A 7,094-nucleotide genomic window follows, 5' to 3' on the forward strand; every position below is an offset into this window, starting at 1 on the left:
AATAAAAAGTACAATTTCTTGAAAAATGAATTTCTATGTAGTCATGCTTGCTACAAGCTGAAGTTAATCTTAGTCTGATAAAGAAAGTTGATTTCTTTGACAAGCTTAAAAAAATATCTCTGTTACTTTCAGAAAGTATCTTTATAATTTAAGCAATTTTTTAAAATGAAAATAGCTCAATTAGATATTTCAAAAACTACCCAAAATTATTCATTATTCCAGTCTCCACCACCAAATTTTCTCCCTATCTCTCTCACAGACACAGACACACACACACACACGCACACACACAAAGTAATATAGTGTTGTTTTCAGTATATTGCATGTACTGAGAAACTATGCCCATATATTGAAATGGTTCTATTGTCTATAAAATGTTTACTATAGGTTTACAATATCAAGTACAATAGCAGGTGAGGACTCCATATAAAGCAGTTGTATAATGAACAGTTGCAACACTGTATAATGAAATAGAATGTATGTAGATGTAAGTGTGTCCAATGAGAAATATAAGTCCTTGGAATTAATGTGTCTTGAAGTGAATTCAGCTATAAAGAAGAGCTTATATTAAAATTGGGGTAAAAATGTCTTGGACGAAAAAACATAAAAAACACAGAAAGTTACATGTGAGACTCAAAACCATGCATCTACTGTAACCCAAACAGAAGTGCTAACAATTACACTAAAGTAGCACCTTACTCATCTTTTTTCCTCAAATTAAACACTTTAAACAATTTTACCAGGAAGAAAATATTAGTAGTCTGAATATAAACATACTTTCTCATTGGTAAGATCAAAGCATTTAATTTGATGGAAGATAGGAGGGAGTAGGCTGTTTAAGTTAATTTGTAGCACGTGTGTCTGGGTTAAAGAAGATGCATAGTTTGAATCCTGCACATAGCTTTCTGCCTTTTTTTTTCCCACCCAAGGGATTAACCCAAAGTATTTTATGCTATTATCCATAAGTGAACTTTCTTCACGATACATCATTGATAAAAACATATAATACGTATATGTGTAAGTGTGTTCATGGGTGTATGTGAATGTATCATATGTGTGTGTGTATATATATATATATATATCTGTATTTATATGTACATATATCATATGTGTATGTATGTATGTATGTATGTATGTATATATATATATATATATATATATATCTGTATTTATATGTACATATATCATATGAGTATGTATGTATGTATGTATGTATGTATGTATATATATATATATATATATATATCATAAAGAAAAAGTATACAATATAGGATTAATGCTAACAGTAATAGCAATTAAAACTTTTTGTTACAACTAAAGGCTTCATGATAAATTCCACGCTTATTTATATAAGTGCTACATAGATGTCCAAAATAAGCGTTGTCTTTTAGATTTAACATTCCAAACTTAATACCTGATAAGTTATTGAAATATCATGATAGAAATGAAACAAAAAGTTATAGATAGAAATATGTGAAATAATGAAGCACATATTGAAGAAGACTAACAGAAAGAGCTTAGAGAGAGAAAAAAAAGGACACAATGAGAAAAGTTTGAAAGAGGATAGAGAAAGACAGTAGATATATTTAATCTATGCTACAGTAGGCATAATTGGCAACAATAAAGTTATGGAGAGAAGGTATAATTATTAGGGAGAAACATAAATGTGAAAAACAAAATATAGGGGTTGTGATTATGTAACATGACTGATTGAATAGAGTGACAAAAAATCAGAGAAGAGAAAGAGATGAAGTTTATGAAGTACTGAAGAATAGAGGAAAGAAGAAAGAGAAATGCTACTGTAGTGTGAAAAAAAGGAAAGGAAAATTTTGAGGTATAGTGAGAAGTTTATATACAAACAGTTCAGCAAAAAAGCTAATTAGTGCTTGAATAAATAAATGAATATGAAATAAAATAAGGTAGTAGGATGTACAAGATTCAACAGACAAGAATCAAACTTACTAATAGCATCCATTTCCTATGATATATCTCTGAACAACTTTTAGCTACTAGAGGGAAGAGAATACTATATATTCATATTTAGAACTCATAATATTTATAATTCGTAATATTTATAATTCAGCCTGTAGGTAAAAATAAAATTTTTGTAGAATAAACTATATTTGGCGATGAAATTTCAAAAATAATTCATTCCTAGAATTCAATAAGTTGAAAGGATACACCAGTATGAAGAATTTTTCTCAGTTACATAAGCACTACAGCCTAAATCCTTTAGATTGTGGCTTGACAAATTGTATCATTGACCACAGTATCTTGAAGTTTGTAGTGCCATCATATTCCAGTCTCCAAATGTGCTGTGTTAAGAGGTGATGCTTCTTTTCATTGCATGCCTAAAAGAATATGCTTCCTTTGTGTATCTAATTTTAAATGTGTATTCAGTTAAGCTTAAATAAAATTGTTCCTTGTGATCTGTGAATTTCCTTGTAGCTCAGGTATTTGCTATCAAGTAAATATGAATAGATATTGGACACAATTTTGTTGTGGTTAGTCAATTGACTGACGAAATTATTGTAATTTCTCCTGTTGACATCAGAAATCAAATACTTTATGATGCTAGTACAACTGCAGCTGGCTTTCATGGAGTTCTTGTAGCATGTATAGAGAAGTACTTCAGTAAGAGGTTCAAGAAGGTTTTGGTGCTATTGGATGCCACACCCATACTGTAAGTAGGATGAAGTCAGGTGATGTAATGCTTGTGATTTTTTTATGGCTTTATGAGTTGTTCAATATGGTATATATTATATTCCCTTATGGAATCCATTCCCTTTCAATGAATTGTTATATTAGGATGATGCATAGTTAAAACTTTCTTCATTTGACAAAATATAAGAGCTAATGTTATTCACTAAATTATTGAAAACTACAGGAGCATGGTTGTAGGACTTAATATATTTTCATTTGGCTTATATGTGTACATATATATATATATATATATATATATATTATATATATATATATATATATAGTTTCATGTACATATAAATGCTTCTTTATTATTAAGCACTCTGCACATACAAGCAACTTCTATCTAAGGACATACCAGCACCTGGTAATATATTCACAAAAGAATATATTTTTATGCTTTTAACAAGTGGAAATTATGATAAAGAGAATATACTGGAAGACATATTTCTTGGACAACTCAACTGATGCCTCTGATGATCAAAGATAAGGCTTTAGGACAAAGAAATTGTATCTTGCGTAATAAATTATTAGAGAATTCTGAGAAGCTATTTGAGATAAAAAAAAATGTATGATTTTATTCTCACATGTGCACCATTCAAGAGCATTCAAAATTACAGAATAATGCTCAATGCTCTTGTAATATATTTTCTCATACTGACAAGGCAAAAAAAGATCTTTATGGGATTGATATACCAATTCGTTCAAGGCTGCCTTCAAATATTACAAACACATACAGAAAAACAAATACCAGCACAAAAAATTAATAAAGAAGCCTATATATTAGCCATCAAACTTGAAATAGACAATCAAACTAAATGCTTAGCATCATGTATATCTCAAATCCTATTAAAAACTTGAAGAATAACTTTCAAGCTTAGACCAAGTGTAGGCTCTTTAAATGGTAAAGAGCAAACCAGGTGTAGTTAGTACATATATTTTATTTGTGAATATAATAAAAATTAATCAAGCCACAAATTTACCTTTATGGAAACATAGCTCTCTAGTAATCAATTAATTTAACCAAAGTGACAATAAATATTGCAAATATATCCAGCTTGACCCATTTATTTCTAAACTCTTAACTTAAGAGTACTCAGTACCTAATCTGTTTTTTGTTTTTTTATTTGTGGTGAATCTTTGATCAAATATATCTTGGAACACTTTGTGCAAAAAGGGAAAATGTGCATTAAAAAGATATTGAGCAGTTAAGAAGCTTGCTTGCAACCATGGATATGGATTGAGTTCTACTGCATAACACCTTGAGCAAGTGTCTTCTATTTTAACTCCAGGCCAATCAATGTCTTATAAGTGAATTTGGTAGATATAAACTGTGTGGAAGCCTGTTGTGTGTGTGTCTCTGTACCTGTGTTTTTCCCCTGCTCCTCACTGATTGACAACCAGTTATAACACCACAAAAATAGAAAAAAGAAATATCATTTGTTCTATACTTCATTTGGCCAACAAGTTTGCACACTTATAATAAAAATTTGTAATAAAAATCATGAAATCACTCTTTCTGCACCACAAGTACTACAAAATTTCCACAATTTTCCTCAAACATACTATGTAAAATTTAGTAATTCATTTATAAACTTACAATTGTGTCCAATTGATTATCCCCTCAACCCCAAATGTACTACTAATGGAATTCTTTACAGTGCTCTGCCAAAATGAGCACAGTTCTGAGATCACAGATTGGTTTAACTTCAAATTCCTTCAAATTATGTAACAATCTACAATAACAATTTTTTAAACTTTCAACTGATATGAGTTTGTTTAGAATTATCTGTAAATTTAAAACTGATGATTCAAACTTGGACATCAGATGCAGTATAATATCTTTCTAAAGCTCAGAATGATTCCAACAGGCCATGTCTGCTTTGCATTTCTGAATGTTATGAAGTATGTTATAATCACTCTCTTCTTAATAACCAATCAAAATTTATACCTTCTTGTGTGCAGAAATGAATTAAAAAGGTGAAATATTTTAAACTGCTAATCAAATCAGGTTGTTGAAAATAGGCAAAGAGAGTAGCTTTTCCTTCAGGTGATGTCTTTGAATAATGATATTTCAACAGTGGAATAGTTTTAATGATCTGAAGATTAAGCTCTAACCAATTACTTCCTTTCAACCATTTTCTCTATACTCAAACCACTGCATTTCTCTCAATATTTCAAATACACCCATTCAGATTTATCTGAAACACTATTGATAATATACCACTCTTCTTTTTCTCTTTTGTCTCAACACACCTCTCTCTCCTACTCCCATTACATTCTCACTACAGTCCTCCATACCCAACTCTTAACTAACATCACATACATTACATTTTATCAACAGCATCTCATTACAATCTGATGATTCAAGAGATGAAACTATAGTAAATTGTAGCCCTGAACTTTTTTCTTTTTTAGTTTAAGTAAATGTCAATATTATTCTACTGAGTTCCTTGTAGTTACTGTTGTTTCTACTGAAGTACAATATAACTTTATCACTCACTCATATTGCATGCATACATACATACATATATATGTACGTACATACTTACATGCACATGCACATGCACACACACACACACACACACACACACACACACACACACACACACACACTCACACAGAATGTCAGTGTTTATTAAAATTTTGATAGACAAAATTTAATTTTTATTATGAATGCCTGTTTTCAAACTGATGGTCATTATGGTCCAGGCACTGCTGATAATGAGAAGCAATGGAATTGCAAACATCAAGAAGCCTTTTATTTAGCATTTGTGTGTACTCTCCTCCACTGGCTGCCCTCTACTGTCAACTGTTGTGGGCTTTGTACCATAAACATTACCTTTTAAGTATCTCCATTAAAACAAAAGTAGTCTGAGGTCCGGTGGATGGAGAGGATAATCTACTGAATCTCTTTGTTCAATACATCTATTTGGTAAAATCTCATCAAAGTAGGCTCTTACATTACTCTGGTAGTATGGGTGTGTCCCTTCTTGGTGAAAAGAAAATTCCACATCTTCAGAGTCCTCTTGAATGTTTGGCATGAAAGATTCTTACAAGTTCAAGTAAAGGGGACCAGTCAAAGTACGATCAAACATGCATGGTCAAATTAACCGTTTTGATGATAATCTATGCTAAACTATAACTCTAGGTAAATTAACATGGTGTTCCCTGTAAAATGCAAATTCTTGGGTTCCCAGTAGGTGTGATTGTGGCAGTTGCTTGAGCCATTTAATTTAACTGTAGCTTCATCACTCCAAACAATCTTTGCTGGAAAGGGTGCATCTTCCACACATCTTGCCAAGTTCCACTTGCAAAACTCCTCTTTTTGGCCTGGATCAACTTCATCAAAAGCATCGATTATTTTTGGAATGTAACTTTTCTAATGACAGTACTTCAAATGCAATGGAAACTTGATTTTGAAATTCCTATATCATGAATCACTTGCTGCAATGATTTTCTCAAAATCTGGTAATATGTTCCTTGTATCTTTTCTCATCTTGTGGTGGGGCTTGTCACTGTCCACAGTTTTCAGGAACATTTCTTATGAACATTCTGAGCAGTCCAATCTGCTTCAAACTTATCTCTGATAGAGTGATGATGGTAAATTGCATAGATGGATCTTTTTGAAACTCCCTCCTAAACTGTCTTTGCACTTTGTGTTTTTAAACTTCCAGTAGCATAGGACGAATTTCCTTTGAACAAAGCTTAGAGTAGCTCCCTTCATTATTTCTAATGGATTAGATCTAAAAAGAAATAAAAATTGAGTTCAATTATCAGCTGTTAAAGTGTGTATACATTTTTGGGAGACACCCTGTCTATGTAGAAAGTTTTGTAACAGCTGGGTTAGGCAATGAGAAAGTGTCAGGAAGTATTGGCTACATTGTAGTATAATGACAAATTCAGCCTGTGCAGGGTCAATGTGAGAGGCGTTGGAAAAACTTGTCTATAGCCACTAAAGATGATGACATGTGGTGTGTATGTGTGTGTGTGTGTGAAAGAGAGAGAGAGAGAGGGAGAGAGAGAGAGAGAGAGAGAGAGAGAGAGAGAGAGAGAGAGAGAGAGAGAGAGAGAGAGAGAGAGAGAGAGAGAGAGAGGTATTGAAATTTGCTGATATCCAGAGGAGCTGTGGATTCATGGATTCTATGTAAGCTCAGACACTGCTGTAGGGACACAAAATGTAGCCTGAATAGCAGAGATAAATGATGTGAGAGTTTGTATTCTAATCCTAAATGGGAAATAATTTCCAGTTTGCATGTTTAGGAGTAGATGGTAAGTAGAAGATTATGATTAAATGAAAGCCAATAAATGATAATGTTGAAGGAGAATTTACAATGAAAATGAATTGCTCTTTGTTTTGGATGTAGTTGCTACCATAACTGTATGTATTC

General features: G+C 32.0%; 1 protein-coding gene across 10 annotated transcripts in view; it reads right to left on the reverse strand.

Annotated features, from left to right (window-relative positions):
• The window catches only part of LOC115210794 (regulator of G-protein signaling 17), a 379,423-nt gene that overhangs the window by 13,717 nt on the left and 358,612 nt on the right, over positions 1-7,094 (reverse strand). The window lies entirely within an intron of this gene.

The sequence above is a fragment of the Octopus sinensis genome, linkage group LG4 (assembly GCF_006345805.1).
Source record: "Octopus sinensis linkage group LG4, ASM634580v1, whole genome shotgun sequence".
Taxonomy (NCBI): Eukaryota; Metazoa; Mollusca; class Cephalopoda; order Octopoda; family Octopodidae; genus Octopus; species Octopus sinensis.